The sequence below is a fragment of the Tauraco erythrolophus genome, chromosome 16 (assembly GCF_009769465.1).
Source record: "Tauraco erythrolophus isolate bTauEry1 chromosome 16, bTauEry1.pri, whole genome shotgun sequence".
Lineage (NCBI taxonomy): Eukaryota > Metazoa > Chordata > Aves > Musophagiformes > Musophagidae > Tauraco > Tauraco erythrolophus.
This window is the reverse complement of record NC_141480.1, coordinates 8,327,244-8,347,191: the sequence shown is the minus strand read 5'-3', so window position 1 is coordinate 8,347,191 and position 19,948 is coordinate 8,327,244.

Here is a 19,948-nt window from a genome sequence, read left to right as displayed (position 1 = left end):
AGAAGAGAAGAGAAGAGGAAGAGAAGAGAAGAGGAAGAGAAGAGAAGAGAAGAGAAGAGAAGAGAAGAGAAGAGAAGAGGAAGAGAAGAGAAGAGAAGAGAAGAGAAGAGAAGAGAAGAGAAGAGAAGAAAGAAATTAACAGTCTGGTCTGCTTTTCCCAAAAGTTTATTTCCTCAGCTGCCTCTGATTTAGGACAAATACCTGTGTTCCAGAGAAACTAGCATTTGGAAGGCGGAAAAGGACTCAATGTCTGCATGTACCCGAGATTTAAAGGCTAAAGCACGTCCTGGGCTAGGACGGACCATAGCTGCAGAGGCCTGGGTGGGATGTGCAGGTCTGTGCATGGTCTCTCTGCAACCCAGAGATGCTGCACGACCACACCAGGGAAGGGCTGGCAGAGGAGCATCTCGCAGGTGATTTTTTTACAGGGGTCTGGAAAGGATGCTCAATTTCTATCCATCTGCAGAAGCCAGTGCCAACCACTGCACACATCTGCATGGCCCTCACCCCTTTCCCAAGCAGGGGAGCTCCTTGCTCCTGCAGACGTTTTAAAAACAGCTCAGAGTGAAAAGGAAGAACTTCTCGTGCTCCCTGACAATGCACAGAAGCTAAAAGTTACTCTCAAAAATCCCCCTTTGCAATAAGAACGTAAGCAGTGATAAACAGAGCTGACGAGTAAAACACTGCAGTGGCTCACCTGGTACCCCTACTAGTGGGGACACCTCGGAATTGCTTAAAAAAACCCTCATTTTCTGTCTTGGGGGGATTTTTTTGGCCTGCTCTCAGCAGCTAGCACATACAACAAGGACAAACTACATTTAAAAAGAAAATCTCTCAAAGCTATTCTAGGAAGGCAGAACAAAAATTGAGATGACAACCACGCATGCCAGCTACACTGCATAATCTATTTCTAGAAGGTACTTAGTGCTATGGAAAAGGAAGAGGTGTGAGATGATGGAAAGGTGTCGATGCTCCATTCATATCTGGGCAAGGCTGGAAAACTGCTGGAGCACACACCAGTGCTGGCAAGCTGACCTTCTTGCTTGTAAGCACTGATGTACAGCACGCACACAGCAAGGGCGCAGCATCCACTATGCCGTCCTGGCTCCACACAACTGCCACAACATGAAGACAGCCCATAGAATCACAGAATGGTTTGGGTTGGAAGGGACCTCAAAGATCATCTAGTTCCAAACCCCCTGCTATGGGCAGGGACACCCTCCACTACACCAGGTTGCTCAAAGCCTCATCCAACCTGGCCTTGAACACTTATACAAGACCTGCAGGCCAACGACAGAGGCTATTGGCTGCCAGCAGAAGTAGATGCTCTGCTGTGCAAAGCTCCTTCCACCAGTGCATTTCATAGATCCACCAGCACTCAGATCCTTTCTGGTTTCCAGCCACTACCATAGCAAGCTGGATTTCATCCAGCCCAAAAGCACAAGATGAATAAAAGCAGCAATTAGCTGAAAGGAGGTAAGTGTATTAGCAGACAGGATCCCTAATACAACAACTACTTCTTTGCTGTGTAATACTGAGATATCAAATTTACTTTCCAATTTTTTTATAACTTCAAAATTAATACAGCAATGAACTACAAAATTGATCAGTACATTTTACTAGAAGTCAAGATTCTATAAAAAAATATGAACATAACACCAAACTCCAAATACTTACTAGATAAAAGGCTAATATTGCTAAAACTTTTCACATTGGCATATGAAAACTTAACATGTTAGGAAATAATTAACCTGAAAATGCATGCTTTAATTAAATTCTAGTGACATAATTTTTGCTGAATCGATTTAGAAAATCAGAAATATTAAAGCTGAGATCCATTAGTAAGATGACAAGTGAATATAAACATAATTTCTGCAATTTCTGCTCATTCAATTTTAAAAACCTACAAGATTAAAACTGAGACCTACTTATAAGACCACAAATGAATACAAACTTATTACTCTTCAGATTACAGGGCTTTAATATGAAAATAATCAATGAGAAATCACATTAAAGCTGCTTTTCACATTCATCATATTTTTCGGTAACGAAGCCAACAAAATTAAATCCGTTCTTATACAATAATATGAAACAAGTATAAGATTTTCCATATGACAAAAAACTGCATTCCAGAATACCAGTCAAAACCCAGACTCAAACTTGCATTGCAAATCAACAAAGTATTATTAAATTAGACCCAACTACAGAACAAGAGACTCTGTCCTGTACACTGACTCCTCTGTACCTCGGCAGGTCTAGATGCTTCTGGGAAATTAGCCAGACTGATTACTGTTACAAGAAATCTTTCCTTTGGCTCTTCAAACCTCTGATGTCAGCTCCTTCCAATTTTTAAAGAATGCATGTTAGATTACAAATAAGAGCACGAGCTGAAGGATTACAGCAAAGTAGGAATCCACACAAATATTCTCATTGGGGCAACTAAGTATATCAGAAGATACAGACCAAGAGTAATTTGGGTACCTTTCCTTGGGGTCATCAGCAGAGAATGGGAATGGGTCACTGAGGCTTCAGGTTCAGCTTCTCCCCTTGCCCACCAGCCACAGCCAACCATGCAATAAACTCTAATCCAGACCCAAAAAAAACCCACAAAACTGCTGTTTCCCCTTCCCCTCATTGCAGAGCAAATGCCAAACATTACAGATGTGGGGAGGCTAAACTGCCAGATAGATACAGCTCACCTCGGAAAGATACACCACCTAAAAGCTAAGATAATTAAGGAACATCATCCTGACCTCTCTCAGCAGCTCCTTCAGGCCCCAGATCAGTGATCTGATCCCACTGCTGGAGCCCAAAGACTACAGCAGAATCCAAGCAACCTCCCTAGTGCACAGGGGCACGTCTGTTTGCTTCGGATTGCAGAAGCAGTTTGCGATGAGAAGCATATTCTGCAGTTTATAAAGCACCTAGATACTTCCTTCACACCCTGCCCTCCAGCCCGAGATGGGGGATTTTATTTTTCTGTGATTTCAACGGCGTTGAGTTAGACACAGGTTCTGGCTGGCAGCTTTGACTGACCTTTTTAAAGGCCTGAAATAGATTTAAACTCAAAGTCCCTGGCAAAGGAAGCCTGGCACGCTTCCTTCACGCAGCCAAACAGGGTTCGGTCCCAGCGACAATTCCCGCCAGACCAGATAGGATGAAAAGGGCAAGTCTCTTAAAATATGGCTCTGACTTTGAAATTCAGATGACAGGGCTTCTGGACATATGGTATTTGACAGCTCTGTAACACAGCAGCTCTGGTCACCTCTTGAAAAATTAATCAAAGTTTCCATAAAGACATGTTTTTCCAATTCTGCCTTCATAACGTCGCTGAAAGGGTCTGTGGGTTTCAGCAACCAGACCCTTTAAAGGAAGCAGATAAATTTAAGTAGACATGGCAGCCTGGAGCTACCAAAGTGAGTTTCCCCCTCCTTTTTTATTTTTTTATATTTAAACTGCATAATTAAACAGAATGCATCAAATTCAGCCATGGAACAAATAGCACCCACAACACAGAACTGAGCATAGAATAATTAGTTACAAAAGAGTCAGCTCCTCAGAAAAAATAACAGAATGGGGTTAGTCAACTTTTTAAAAAGTCAGGAGGAGAGAGGGTTGATAATTTCATGATTTAATTATTACCCAGGTTAAACTTGAAAACACTGCAAACATTGCCCCATGTACCAGAGACGAGCAGCGACCAGTACCGGGTTCACATGGCAGTCCTGCGCCTGCCAGACCCCGACACGGCACTCCACCGCTGCTCCCTCCTGCAACCCTGCATTCATTTACTGAACATAAAACATCCAGGGGACCATAAAACATCTAGGTGAATCACTACATCATGCAGCTGGAACGTTTTGCTCCGTGCAAAACACCTCCAGGGATTTCTCATCTTCGGACGTAAACCATGGAGGCAGAGGAAGGCAGCCAAAGCCTTGGACAGTTGTTGAAACAGCACTATGTCCCCAGCCTGATGTTGTTCTCCAGGCACAGACCACAGGAGCCGAGCCACCATCACGGCAGGGACTGCTCCAAGCACTTACCTCTCTACAACTTTAATTGCAGCGATTACGCTCAGACACGTGGAGAATTAACACAGCTATTTCACAGGCGAAGGCATCCCGGAGCTGAACTGGAAAACTGCTAGGCAATAAAGGCGTTTGTTCACCTCCAGCCTGATGCCTTGCTTTTATTGTGCAATCTCCCACTTTACTAACCCAAATCAAGTGCTGGGGAAGCCCTAAAGCTAACCTGCAAGGAAACCACTTAAAAACCATCACATGCCACTAACAGAACAAATTTAATTCCGTTTCAGGAAAAGATGAAAAGGGGCAAATATAATAGAAAACTACTGTTTCACATGAGCTCGTGAAACATCCAGCTGTCAGGAAGAGAGGACTGTGCAGCTGTGTAGGGTACCTATTGCCACTACGATACCTGAATAAAAACCCATCACTTGCAGGATCGAACTGGTTTGGCTATCTTTTAATTTACTGTGGGTTTTAATCACCACGTTTAGAGCACAAACTTTAGTTCTTTTATACCTTACAGCAATGCCACATGCAGACTGTACAGGTATATCTGGTATCTCGTGTGCTTCCCATCATAAGTAAGGTAATTAAAGTAGCCATTACTCAAGGTTTAGGCCCCCGCTGCGCCAAGTCTTATATAAACGTGGAAAATAACCTCTGTCCTGGGCAACTCCTCATCACATCGTCTGATCCTATCCACATTTATCTTACTTGAGCAAGGCAAAACCAGTTCTTATTCCTGTATGTCGCAGCACTGAGCAGGACATTGGTACTTAACAGCTCCTCTAACTCATTTTAATGTCTAATTTGAAATTTCAAATCCACAAACCAGATCTAAGTTTTGGGTGAGTTTTGCTTTCAGAAAGTTTGGAAGCAAGTAGGATCCATTTAAAAAACAGAGAGAAAGGCCTAGAGGGGACAGACTGGGAATAAAATAAAAAAAAAAAAAAAAAAAGAGGCTATAAGAGAATCATATGACAAATGTAATTGAAGCCAGTCTCTCAGAATGAGTAGAAACCATCCAGCAAAAAAGACTGTGTAAAGGTAAAAATGAAGTGTGATAGTCCTGTCACCTTTGGGGCTTCAAGGGATAAGTAATGAAAAGTCCTGGATTAAAGATCATAGAAAACAGGGCTGGAAGGGACCTCACGAGGTCATCTAGTCCATCTCCATGCCCCAAGGCAGGAGCAGCTCTACAGATATCATTCCTGACAGATGTTTTTCTAACCTATTCTTAAAGACCCGCAGTGATGGAGGTGCCGCAACCCCCATAAGCAATCTAATGCAGTATTTCATCCCAGAAAGTTTTTTGTCACTGAAGTAAATCTCACTTGCTGCAATTGAAGCTCGTTATTTCTCATCTCATCCCTCACAGACAAGAAGGATGTTTCCTTTCCCTGCGCAGCAGGAAAAATTGCAGTAATGTTCTGAGTGACCCAGCCTTGGTGGTGTTTTAATTCTTGCCACTGCTGCTCTCATTAACCTATTTAGTTTGTAATACTTATTTTTTGAAAGGAATTTTGAAGGTAGCACCATGGTAACAGGTCAGATTTTAACTGATCTGTCCTGTCTACAAATGGTTGATCTTGAAGAAGATCCTCTATTCTCCCTAAAGATGAAGGGAGAATCACAATTCTTCTTCCCATGACCAAGTGCTTTTCAAGTCACAGGCTCCTGCCAGCAGCCAATATTCAAATACGGGAGGATAAGGAAAAAAAAAAAAGCAGCAGCTGTCCACCACGATTTCAAGTGGCAAGTCTCTAGGTAATGACAGAAAAAAAGCCAAATACCCAAATACTCCAGTCAACTGAAAGAAGTCAGCTTGATGCAGATACTGGTAGGCAAATTATTATGGATTGCATTATACAGGATCTTTTCTTTGACCTGTAACATTATGGCATCAAGAATGGGTCAAGCAGGCTTTTGAGAGCAAGGAAGCAGGAGCTGGTGAAAGATACATTCTCTTAATAAATATGAAACTAAAAACTAGTTCTCTCTGGATATTTATACAAGACAGCAACGTTATGGGAATGAAAGCTATGGCTGTCTTTTTATTTGTTTGGTGGGGTTTTTTGCACATTCAAATCTAAAGTTGTCACACCTTCAAGCTGTTCTCCCCAAGTACATGGACAAACACCTTTTCTAGATTTTTTGCTTTACCACATCACTCTGACAGCTAAAATATTTATGAAAACCACTAAATATTTTGGAATTCATAACACCTGCACAAACACTACCAACAGGAAACTTCCTAGGAGGATTTCTGACTCAGAGAGTCCTATTTTTGCTTATGAATTCAATGATCTGCTCTGTTTCCTAATGCCAATTAAAAATCCAAGAAAAAGGAAGAAGGGAGTGACATCAAAGTTGTTACACTTCTCTTATGCCTCTCAGCCAAAAGCTTGTCCCCTTTTCTGAGCCTTTTATAGTCTCAGCAGATCTCAACAGCATTACCAGCCGAGGCGGAGCTGTTGCCTAAGGAGCTGTCTGCCTAAACTCCTCAATTTATTAGAGCCTACAGACGTCAGGGAGCAAAAGGATGCAGTCAGCAAAGATGAGTTGCACAAGAAAGAAAACAAAAAAATATCCATTCTACACACAAGCCTTGACTGCAAAATTCAAAAATATGCAAAACAAAGCCTTCTGATTAATCATTAATTATACCACGTATCTCTTTAAAGCTATACATGCATTTCACCAGTCTGAAGGTCACATCCAAGATGATACGGTCATTCAATCCCACGGCTCCAAAGCACACAATACCAAGTATCCCCCATTCTGGATCAGCTCTCTCCTCTGATCTCTTTGCACGCATTGACTTAGTGCAATTAGGAATACACATTTAGCAGGATCGAAATTAATGGACCTACATAAAAGAAGCGCCTGGCTCTATAAGCAAGCCAAATGCAAACTCCTCAGTAAGGAAAAAATGCCATTCAAAGTAATGGGAATACAAAATACTTAAGTCTTGGCCCTTTGAGATAGATTTTCAGAAGCAAGCTGCTTCTATTTCAGTACCAAAGCAAGTAGCCAGACTTTTTAAGTAGTAACTCCACTTACATGCTCACCAGGTAGCTAAGCTCTTATGAAAAGAGTAACAAAAAGTGGGTTTAAAATGTGCCGCCATACCTGTGGTGTTGACTGATCTTGAGTCTTCTGGGGAGAAAAGGGGAAAAAAAAAAAAAAAGAAAAAGAAAAAACCAAGCTGCACTTGTAGTCTGGTTTCCTTGTTTCAAAGTGAACTTCTTTCACTGACCTAAAAATAAGACTTGTCCTAGTGTTCCACTGTTTCTAGCTACAAAAAAGCAGAGAAAATGCAGTTGCCATGAAGACATCTATAGAAGCTTGCATCCCACTCTACTCGAGTATCAAATTTTAAACTGAATGTTGACATGCACAAGAATTAGACATTATTTAAAAAAAAAAAAAACACAACAAAAAACCCACCACAAGGCTCCTACTACATTCTTCAAGTTCTTTTCAGTCAAGACTCGCATTTGAGTCAATTATGTCTCTTAACTAACAAGTAACCTTTCAAAAATTAACAAAAGAAAGCAACACTAAAAGCGATGGATGTTATAAAAAGAAACAAGAATAACGTTGCTGGGTTTTTGCTATGTTGGATGAGACATTAGTGTGCCAGAGCACAAGTAATGGAAATGTACTTTTATATAAATCTCTTTTTTTTTTGCTTGGATTATTTTAAAATGACTCCACTACAGTGTGTACTAACCTAGCCATCAACCTTCCTGTAGTCAGCTTTCTTTTTGCAGTTTATTAAGAACACAACCACTGTCGAATCACCAAACGATCGTTAATATCATTTTGCTCTCCCTTTGTTTGTTAAACACACAAAAAGTTCATGCTCGAAGTTGAACAAAAACAAATTCTGGGAAGCACATCCTCCCTCCTTGCTATCATGTATTCAAACCTTCACGCTAGCTATGACGGATGAGCAGACTTCACTATTTTCGGCACAGCAGCACCTAGAATCATAGAATCACAGAATGGTTTGGGTTGGAAGGGACCTTAAAGATCATCTAGTTCCAACTCCCCTGCCATGGGCAGGGACACCCTCCACTACACCAGGTTGCCCAAAGCCCTCATCCAACCTGGCCTTGAACAATTCCAAGGATGAGGCATCCACAACTTCTCTGGGCAACCTGTTCCAGTGCCTCACCACCCTCAGAGTGAAGAATTTCTTCCTTATATCTAACCTAAATCTCCCCTCTCTCCACCTCTCTTGGCCTTGCTCAGAGCTTACACCAAACACTGGACCGTGAACTGAAGCTATTCTCTCCCCCTTCCCTCGCTGAATGGACTTTTAAACACACTTTTTTGCAGAAGCTGGAGTCCACACTGTGACTGGTTAAGGTACAATAGATCAGGGGTCAGGTACGGAACACATTCCACATTGGCTCAAAAATACCTCTTACTCCTCCTTCCTTATTTCACCCATTTGCTCCTGCGCTATGAAAAAGCTGTGCTCAATACCGACCCAAAGCACAGTTACACTGCTACACATGTAAATACTGCACTTCATTTTGGCACATTAAAGTTACATGTTGTAACTAGAAAAGATTCCTTTCTCCCAGAAAAGCACGATTGTGTGAGTACACAACAATACTGAAAACCAAGAGCTAACAACCTTGCCCGTTTCTCTTCCAAACAGTATGTTGCATTCAACGCTTTTCTTAATTTTTTTTCCCGACAGCACAGAGAGCAGCATCCTACTTACTTTGTGAGTGTAAAGGGAAAGTTCAGCATTTAGCAGTTGTGAGAAAATTGTTTTAGATCCCTGAGGGAAGGTGCTATAGAAGTACATTCAACATAGTTACAATCCAATCCAGTTTGCTGGAGCTGAAAGGAAACAAAGCTCTTTCATCAAAGTTAAAGTGAAAGCCAAGATTTATTTTTTGTATGTATATATACATAATATAGATACTATGTATATATTTTATATACACACACACACATATATATACATACGGACATGTGCATCCCTCTTAATACTTTAGGAAGTGAAATCTCTAAGGAGACTGCTGGCCTTTAAGGACAAGGTTAGCGTAAGGCCAGTTGTGCAAGGTATACAGAAGCATACGGTATATGGAAAAGAACAGTTAAAGGAACTTGCTTGTACTATCATCACTTTTTTTCCTGTGATATGAACAAAATCAAATCAATGCAATTAAATATTTACCTTGAGAAAAAATTTAAATTGAATTGTGCATAATCCTCCGAGTTGCTATAATGAACGCGCCTACTTCACTTTGACCAAGAGAAAATGTGATTTTTTTTCCTTCAACATAAGCAGTGGAAAAAAAATGCTGGCAAAGTTAGAATTCAAAGAAACAAAGCTGCCTCACACAGTACTTTCCTTAAAAGAAAAAAAAAGTCCATATTGTGTAATTATATGGAAGTAAACAACTAGGAAGGCTCATTGTAAGTCGTACTATACGCTGACGAGCTTCCAAAGCAGAGAGTCCAAAACATGTGCTCTCACCCTCTTTATCTCAGACTTTTGCATAATGCAAATTGCAGAGTGAGGAGGCTCAGTTCTCCCATTTAAATTATGCAGTATCGTTATTTTGTCTCTGAAGTTTGGTGCGCAGTGTGAAACCTCCCTAGTTACATGCAACAAGGCAGAACAACTGGTTCAGACAAGCAAATTACAGATCCCCTCCCCTCTGACCTCCAGCATCTCGGAAAAATTGGGTTCATAAAAGAGTCCCTGCTACCGCTGCCAGCAGATCTCCCTGAGCTCCTCAGCCTTGGCAGAATTATCGGGGGCAGCTTCACACATGGATGAACTGCTCTTGAACAATCTTCCTAATGTAGTAGACGCAAATAGGCTTTCCTCCAATACTACCAAAGCACGTCCCACATGTTTGTTTCTTTTGAATAATATTCCTGTGGACAACCCAGCAACATTTCTGGAGGGAGTTCCTCTCTAATAGCAGTGCAGGGGTCAGTTAAGCCTTGGGGAAAGACGGATCAGTGAGGAGTCTCCAGCACAATTTCCAGACCAGACTCTCTCCGATGCAATCCTGTTGAAATGGGGGGGCTCAAAGTGCTGAGGAAACAAAAGACTCGTTTGTCTCTGGGTCAGAGTTTAAAAATCAGAAGAGGTAAATACTGGCCATAACCACGAACAAAGGGATAATGCATAAAAATGGGATTACCTTAATGGAGGAACTTTTGGGCATCTTCATCTACAAAAATTGTATTGATAACAGCACTGTAGTGTAACAAAATAACGAGTACGGAAACTCTGGTTCCCACAGGAAATTCCTCCAGCCATAGGAATGATTCTCAAAGGGGTTTGTCTGTGCCTCTGTCACATTTCTGACTGTCGTGCAGGAACACGTTTGCTCCTGCTACATCTGATAACAGTGTAGGGAAAGCGAGACAAACGTCAGCAGTGCCCAGCCTAACACATTGACACTGCTGCTCTTGTGTGGAGATGTACAGCATGAACACTCTGGAGTTAACTAATTGTCCTACACCAGAACTTACCCTAAAACAGCTCAAGGATGAATGCAAGACCTTAGAGTTTGCTGAGCTAGGACCTTTCCAGATTTCTCAGTTTAAACATTTAAACATTTCAACACTTACAGCGAATGCACGTTTCCTCAGTGGTAGAAGCAGAGATAAGCACCTTCATTTTTCACCTGTATCAACTAAACACATATATTTCCTGGTTTCAGAACAAAATTGCATCAGTCTTTATCCCCAGGAATTCCGGAAAGGACAGAATGGATGAAAAGTAAGAGCAAAGGCCGTCAAAGGTTAACCTCTGAGATCAGAAGGAATAGTGCCACAGGGAGCATCTCCACTCAGTCTGAAATCTCAGCTCTTTGCACTGAGATTTAGTGCCGTATGTACTCTGCAGTACATACAGTGTTGCCAAAGTTTTTATTTTAAAATAAATAAAGTCCAGAAAGTACAGATTTCCTTAACTCTCCAGTGGCTTCAATTATGCAGTACTGCATCCACCATGTAAGCAGTATTTCCAGAGCTTTAGCACTTGACATTTTGAGATAAAATGTCATGAACAGAATTTGTGAACCTCTCTCTCTTGCCCCCACCCCTTTGAATTTAAATCCTTAAAGGCATCAGACCACTGCTTCAAACTACCCTCCTTCCTCCTCCTTCCTCAAATGTGGGATTGAAAACTAGACAGGCTTTAATGGCATCTTTGCCATGTACTTGGAGTCTTATATTTCAAGAGCTTTTCTTCCCTGGTGCTGCCCAGCACTAGGCTAAACAATGACTGTTCTGCTCATTAAGTCCTGCCAGTGGAATTGCCCTTGCCCATCAGCAGGGCTCTGCTGGCTGCTTGCTTCCCCTGCCTTCCCTCTTTCCAACGCAGGATCACAACAGTTTATTGGAAAGAAACCAATGCCACCTGCTCGGCTCAGAGCACTTTTTCCTTCTACATTGTGCCAAATCTCAGAGTTCTTAAACTGGTCACTCTCCCTCTATGGCTTCCCTCATTTTTACTCTTACTTTTTCATGCTCATCGTCCTCAAATCTATCCTCATTTTCTCCCATGCCCCGAGCAAGAAACAACAGGGAAATAAAAGGCACAAAAATAAATGACAATTTTCATGCTGTGAACTTCTAGGCTGCCTTGAATGTGAAGCAGGGACATAAGAAACTATTTTGTCAAATTAAGCCAATTAGTATGCAGAGTTCAATAGTATCACTTGTGTGACTGGCTCTTCCTTTGGCACATGGATTTATGAGTAAAACTGAAGGAGAACAGTCATTAATTCTATCACAATCTTCTGAGAAAGCAGCTGTGGTGAACCCACGTCCTGAAAAGTAGATTTTGGATGCATGTTCTCTGCCTGATGATGGAAAGAACCGTAGTCCCAGCATCCTCTTCCTCCTATCTGAGGCAAATATGTGGTTTTCCAATTCCACTCTTACTTCTCAGCTACTTTATTTAGTTTGTCTCTAATTGTGTGGCTTTTCCTGAAAGGTCAATTGTTCCTCATCTAGCTGATGGTTTCCCAATGGAGTCTGAACTGATTATTACCCCTACCTACTCATGTAAGCTATGGTCCAGACACCGTTTGGCATTATTAAGATGTGATGTCCTGTCAAGGATGCCTTCATAACTGGAAGAGCTAATGTGACAGCTCTGAGCTGGGAGAAAAAAAAAAAAAAAATAGCTTTTCTTCTCCAATATTTGCCCTGTGCTGTCACACTGCGTGAGGGGGCCACACTGGCATCCGTTCTGCGTTGCCCCAAAGGAGTCCTTCACAAGAGCGAATCTGCCTGCAGAGAAAATGGGAGGATTTTGAAGATGGCATGAGGAAAGTTGCCATAGGTCTTCCAGAAATCTTTTCTGTAAATCTCGTAAGAGCTGACCCAGGGCATAGGAAACCACAGTGCTTGTGAAATACAAAGTAATCACGCTGAACTCTTTCAGCCATTTGCATTTTCAACAATTTTTTTTTTTAGAGCGATGCCCTGTGCCTACGGGAATATTTGCCTCTATTCGCAGCTGACTTTTAATCTAAGTTGGAATCTGTTGGCTCTTCTTTTATAGCTGACAGTGAAGTTGTGGCTCTGTTAAGATAAGTGTTCTTTCTGTTGCCTCTTGTATAAAATTCCTGAAAGATGTGCCCTCGAACAAATCTCTCAGAATACCAGGGCAGAAATAAAGTAGCGTTGCTATTACTGAAAGCACTCAGCAAATTCCACGCAGTCCAGAAGAATCTGATGGAAGATGTTGAATAAAGATGCTCCGTACAGCCAGATAAAAGTACCAAACAACCAACAAATGTTGAATTATAAAGCTTGAAATACAGAAATATCTAATCATCCTTTAGGTTTGCTACCCTGATGTCTAGTTTTTGCGTTTTTTTTTTTTCCTGAGTCACAATGTGGGAACATTCCTCAGCTAACAAATTTTAAATAGTAAAAAGATCTCAGGACATGTCTAGAACTAAAACAAAGAGAACGTTTTCTATGAGCCAAAGGCAAGTTTTTTCGGTTTTGGTTTGGTTTTGTTGGTGGTTTGGGTTTTTTTTCACTGGGAGGTTCACGGGATTTGTACTTGAGGTCCTAAGTACTTGAGCTCATAAGTACTACTGAAAATTTTAACCATCTCAGAGTTGCCAGACCCTAGAAGTGACGTAATTAACGGCCAAAAGTCTTCACAATACTGTTACGAATTAAATTAGATCATCTCAAACAGAGTTCACAGGCGAAGGAGCCAAACCCAACAAAAGCCCATCTATCTGGTGTAACTGAGCCCTTGTTTCAATATGAGGATGTTGTTTATTAATAGATTTAAAGCCTGCTGTTTCATTGAAAGAAACACTTTCAATCCACAAGAACAGAGATATTCTTCCCATGCTTATATGTTCAGCTGAAGAACATCCTAAACACGCTGAGAAGCACAAGCAAGAGGCCAGCTAAAGACAACCCTTTGTATGGAAGAACGGGAAGAATGAAGAAGGGGCAGAAATTCCCATGGAGATGGTGTAATTCAGAGAGGAATCTTTGCTAATCCTAGAAGACCACTAGCTAGGTATGTAAAACGAGGCACGGGATAATGTATTAGCTTCTGCAAGGACCCTCAGCCCTTGCATTGAGCAAAGGCTTTTCACGTTTCGCGCAGCCTTAGGAACGTCATCCAAAAGCCTCTTCTTCTCTTATCACCACTCCAGTCGCTACAGCGAAATATTTTTCAAGCATCTCAGCAGACGAAGTTTAAAGAAAGATGTAGCGATACACAATGCTGGAAGAGGGTTGATAATAAAATCATTTTTCATAATAGGGCAGTTTTCACCAAAATGAGAATTAGGGGGAAGACAGCTACCCTAGAAAGTACTGGGATCCGTAACAGTTTGTCTCTCAACACCATATAGTATCAGAGAAGCAGATTATTTCAGTGCCGGCTAAAAAGAGACATTGTTAAGCATGAGCGTAACCCTTTCAATTACTCTTCCCACTTCTGTGCTGCAGGATCAGTAGATCTGAAGCGTGTGTAAACAACACTTAAGCCCAGAGCCCCCTGAGGTAGCATCTGCTAGGAGCACGGTAAGAGCTGACAAGGCTCTCTGCTAAACAATATCACCCAGCAGAAAACATCCTGTATCTGAAGGACACTCTTCAAGAACAAAAGAGAATTTCAAAGTCAAAAGGAACAAAAGATAAGGAGAATTAAGGTAGCCTGCAAAGTAATGGTAATCCAGCTAAAGGAAATCATACCAAGTCACAGCTAGAAAGTCTACATAAATCCTGCTTTCAGGAAGAAAAATCTTGCTTGCTACTTCCTAACACTGGGCTGTGAGGACAAGTGAAAGCAAGCTGGACTCTTTCACTTGACTTCTGCCATTCCTGCTGATAGGTGCTTGGGAAAAGTCAACATCTCTAGTAGACACACTGAAAACTGTTCAATTATTCAAAGAGTAAAATGCTAAATCTGAGTCAGAAACCAAGACCAGGAGCCAGGCCTCAGTGCCCTGGTTAGCAGAGCATAGAAGGGCTATAGCCACAGCAGTGCCTGCAGTGTGGGCATTGGGCAAGACTTCAGAAATCTAAGCACAGCATTTTAAGAGAAACAAATGGGTTTAGGAGCCCAATTCCCCTTGAACAAATTGCATTTCTAAACCTAGCAACAACATTTTGCAAATCTTTCACCTCCATCCCTAATATTATAAATTGTACCCAAATTCTCACCATCTTTGCTAACGTTATCAATTTTATTTCTTTCCCCAGAAATATATTGAAACAATAAGACAAATAGAACAGTTAAAGCAATTTTTTAGGTAGTTGGAGAGCTTCTTGCACAACGTTTAAAATATCACATCAGCAAGAGGCGTTCTTAAAACTACAGCACTTCAGGCATGTAGGTATTAGCATGAACATGTCTTTCATTAGTAGTCTCCCAGTCAGGAAAGTCTGGCCAACTCAAATGATGGCTTAGTGTCATGGGAATCATATTTCTTTTTTGCTGCTTTATAGCCACTCATCTTGAACTGACATTGTACAGCGCTCTTCACTGCTGGTGTCAGATGGTATATCAGCATCCTGAGCAGCCTCAGCATCTTCTGGATGAAAAGTTTCTATGATTAACTTTAAAAATGTCAATCATTCGCCACGTTCAGTATTCAGGCTTGTTCATCAGTTAGTAGCAACATTCCTAGCTGAACTGAAAATGTGTTCTGAGTAAGTGCTGGGAAAAGGAAAGCTTAAGCATTTGACAGCAGTTAGAGATGAAGCAGACTATACTTTTCATTTCTGAAATGAGGATACAGTGATTTCAGTAGGCTTCTGCAACAGAGGAAGCTAGAAGATTACAGAAACAGACCTTTTCTTCTAGTTTTTATGACAACTACAATTCTGTATTTCTCAGTTCTGCCCTGCAATTAAAAGGGGAAGATACCAGAAATAGCTGAAGAAGCAAGAGACAAGAAAGGAAAAATAAGCTGATTCCAGCTAGTCCTCTCTTTTCCGTGTGCTGTACACATTTCATTATTAGATTAGAAGCTTCTTCCAGTACCATCTCCACGGGCTTTGAAATTGCCACCATTAAAGTACGTCACAAAAGTTATTTTTAAACTGTGGATTGTGTTACAGAGAGAATCTCATTTTTAAAGATGTAATAGAGAAAAAGCATTCATTAGAGAACTATGACAGCTGAGGGAAAAAATATTCATCATATTCAGAAGATATAGAAGAGAAAAAAAGCTTGGAACGTGTTCTTGCTCGCTCAGCCTGAATACCTCTCTCTTCCCCGACTGGTGTCAAATATGATCAATCAAATTAATTTTGCACATACTAAAAGTGAGCTTCTCCAACTCATTCAGCTCTAGAGTTACAGTCGCTCTTCATTTGCACCAAAGTGAGACTATCACCTAAATGAAAAGCGGCTGGTTCCCCATGCTGGAACATAAGTGGATCTCCCAGCAAGTCAACCAATCTGATTTTCAGAGGCATACCAGTGCCTGCAACACGCATAGGTCACGAGGCCAAAAAGAAACCAATAACAGATCTATGATCCTTGTGGAAGCAGTACCTGTAGCCACAGTCCTTTCCTATCGCCCTCTGATTCACTTTCACCAGTTAGATGGCCTTCAACCATCCCCATTCCCCAAGTGGGGACTGCCACCAGGGGCCATCTGCTCCCCTTGTGCTGCTCAACACCACCGCAGTGTTTTAACACCCTCAACAATAGTTTAAGATGAGAAAATGAGTATCAAGCCAAACTCAGAAGTGAGCAAAACACAGAGCTTGGAAAATCGCCCTGACCGATAAAGGCAAGTGAATCTATGTCCTGCTCCGACGCTCAAAAAAAAGACAGAGAAGAGGAAAAAAGTTCACATGCAAGAGAAAGGACGAGACCAATGTTGAATGGGAAGCAAAGATTTCTCCCACACACAAGCAAATAAACTCCTCATGCATTATTCATGGGCTGTGCAGCCGGGAACTGGTACACCTCTTCTAGAAAGGAAAAAAACATTCAACATCCTCATAGCTTCAAAACTGCAGAATCACCCTAGGGAAAAGATTTGGGAAAGAGGCTGAGGTGTGAGGCAAGTTTACAAGTCAAACAGTGCAAGAAGGGGTTTTTTTTTTACTATATTAGAGGCTGGATGCTTATCCTAGGAGATGCTAGACTAAACTGGTCCAAGTTTGAAAATTGTGCTCAGTATCTACAATAAGCAGAGAAGGGGGGGTAAGAGCAATTCTTAGCACAAGTTACCACAGCCACGTTTAAAAGACAGCACCTCCGCAGTTCAAGCAGATGCGGCATTATTCTATTTCTCAATACTGTCGTCATAAACCGAACCTCTGAACCTCTGCAGGACTATCTCTTACTACAGATTAATTCCCACCTGCCCCCCCCAAAGGATGCTCGAGAGTTTCTCCATGCATAACCCAAGCAACATTAATAAAAACCTGTAAACGTCAGGAGAAAGTCCTGAGCTGGAGCTCTGGCAGAAATCCAAGCTGGAAGAGACACTGACTATGCACAACGGCAAGCGAAGACAGACAGCTTTTCCCCAAAGTGATATTTTAATTCAGAAAGGAACCTTCACTAATCTCGGGAAGGGTTTATTATTATCAGTGTAGCTAATGGGACTGCAGCTGGTCTATATAAAGTATTAATTTCCTACAGGGCATTTTAGACTTGAAATGATGAAGGACCAGACCTAAACCAGAAGTCTACGGGAACTCTGCTCTTACCTTTAATTTGATTTAAGCGTGCCAAAAGGCAGGGAATGAAAGTGCAGCAATAACAAAAAGACCTCAGTAGAACACAGGGCACGGGAGGGATCCCCTTGGGCTGGGATCTACACAGGAACTTCCATCTGTGCCAGACCTCCCTCCATCCATGGGATAGACTGACACAGTGGGCTGCTGAACATTGTCCTCTCCTACCAGTGGCCTGGACACTGGAAGATGCAGCAGTTGCATTCTCTCCAAGCAGAAAACACAATATATGGTCAGTGGTTGTCTATCTGAAGGATAGCTGTGCGTGCAACACAACTCATGGGAAACAAACGACCTCACTCACCCATTAAAGGTGCTTTACTATTGGGCCATGATATTTTCAGTGCGTTTCCACAGTCACCAACATAAGCAAATTCTCTAACTGAAGTGAGCTTGGCTTGCCAATGACCAGCTTTGGGCAAGACCTCTTGTCCACAACTCCTCAGTCGAGAGCATCTCTCAGTGTGCCTCAGGACAAGTCTTAGCACAAAGGAACAAAAATCTTGGTCGTGGATACCAGCGTAACAGAAAGAGTGGTAAGTGCATTGGAAAAAAGTTCCACCATGGACCATAGGTAAGTACAACCAGCAATGGTCTTCCAGTACAAAATTTCTAACCTCTCATAGGCTGAGCCATTGAACAAGGATGAAGCCCACATGCACAGACTTCTGAAACCCAGTAACTCATAGGGTTAAAACGGACTGTAAACGTGTTATAAAACCAGAGCTGATCTTCCAACCTCGCTCACATCCCACACCACTCACATCCCACATCACCTTCCTCCCAGCCCCTTGCTGGAGGATCTACATTACAAAGGAGATTTCCTCCAAAGCTCTTCCTGTGATGAGCTTTCCTGAAGAAAAGATGGGAATCTAAAAGACAGATAAAAGCACAGGGATGTGGGTTAGAGGAGGTCAAAAAAAGCCACCACATACTGTTACGGGGTTCACAGGAATGTTTCATTATTAAGTATTTCTTCTCTTTCCCATCCTGCACTATAAAGTCTTTTTCCAGAACACTCAAAAGGTACCAATAATCAATTTAAAACATATGAAAAACAGTTAAAATCCATTTTTTTTTTTTTGAGTCCTGTGCATTTTAGAACAGAGTGCTGGAGAGTAGCCATCATTAGGAAAATAGTCTGCTTAAAGAAATTTTCTCACCCACGAAAAGGACTGTGAAGCCTTTAAGAGTCTAAAAATATTTTTATAGAACTTGTCAGGTAGGAAGTGCTAGGTGGGGATTTTACAAAACCTGCTCTTTTAACCTGAAATGTGTGAGCTGTACCTACAGGCTCTTTAGTTATTTAATGTTCTCATCAACTGAACTACAATTAAATCCATACAACGATACCTACTGGCTGAAGTGGAGGTGAACTGCAAAAACTGTTTCCCTTTGGGCTGATGATGGCTAACATACAAAAGCTGATTATCTTTCCTAAAGATTACTGCTCTGCTTCAGGGTGTACAATTCTCCTTTCTTTAAAACTGTGCAGTTCTTCTGTTTGGGATTCCAGTCCATGAGTAGATTCCTCCTATTTCTGACCATCCTTTTTAACGATGGGCCAAAACTGCAGCAAGCTGACCAAGCATTCAACTCTCCTCCCAGTGAAGCTGAAGACTTTGCTAGGATTCAGTCCTCTCCGCTCTGGAGGAGATCCAGCCAGGTGTCTCACCCTCGAAACCTGCTCAGCTTCACTGACCCACAGAGCAACCTCGATCAAAATTTTGCAGAAGAATACACCTAGAGAAACCAGTGGGATTTAGAGCTTCAGAGAATCATTGTGAATTTGGAAATAGACTTAAGCAGCAGCTCGGAGTCAAGCTTTCGGCTTATGACACGTGTCGTGACTGGGGTGCCTTCCAGCTAATCCTGGACCCGCATCCCTCTGCCAGCCCACGAGTGCTCTGCACAGAAACGCCCGCTAACGCTGTAGATGTCAAGTTCCCCATCGGCAGTAGGTCTTGGCACACCCAAGGGTATGCATCGGGACAACAGGGCACAGAAAGCACGTCACCTTCCCCTCTCTACTTCTCACTACACAGACCCGTATTAACCATAATAAAGTGTAAGTTATTAAGAAAACATAAGAATAAAAATCTAACAATATGACTCCATTCTGTGACAAACGAACTAATACGCAAATGCTGCCAGTCAGTCTGACATGTCCAGACATTTTTCCTTTAAAAAAAAATAAAAATCGCAGCTTTCTACTACTTGCATCAGAAACCAGACCAGCAAGCTACAGGAGGATTTGGGGCTGGGACATCATAATTCAGAGACTGAGACTTTCAGTTCAGGCAGGAGGTTAGTCATTAAAATGATAATTCGAAGCACTGAATGAGGCTCAAGCTAAGCAGCATGGCTCTATCTGCTGTCTACCACACAGCAGATCCTCCGTATTGTCTCCTCTTTTTATCACCAGAGTACTCTGCTTCATTACTCCAGGAAGTGGATGTGATTGATCAGACAGGGATTATTCTTTTCTCTTACTCAGTTGCTAGTTAATTAAACCAAGTTGTCTGAAGCCTATTGCAAAATTAGGGGAAATATGACCTGATAAGCAACACTGAAACATGAAGTCATTAGTCCAACATCACACACACTCCCACTGAGCCAACACCTGGGCAGGCACATCTATAGCCAGAAGATTTTGGCATGGGGCCATCCAGGCA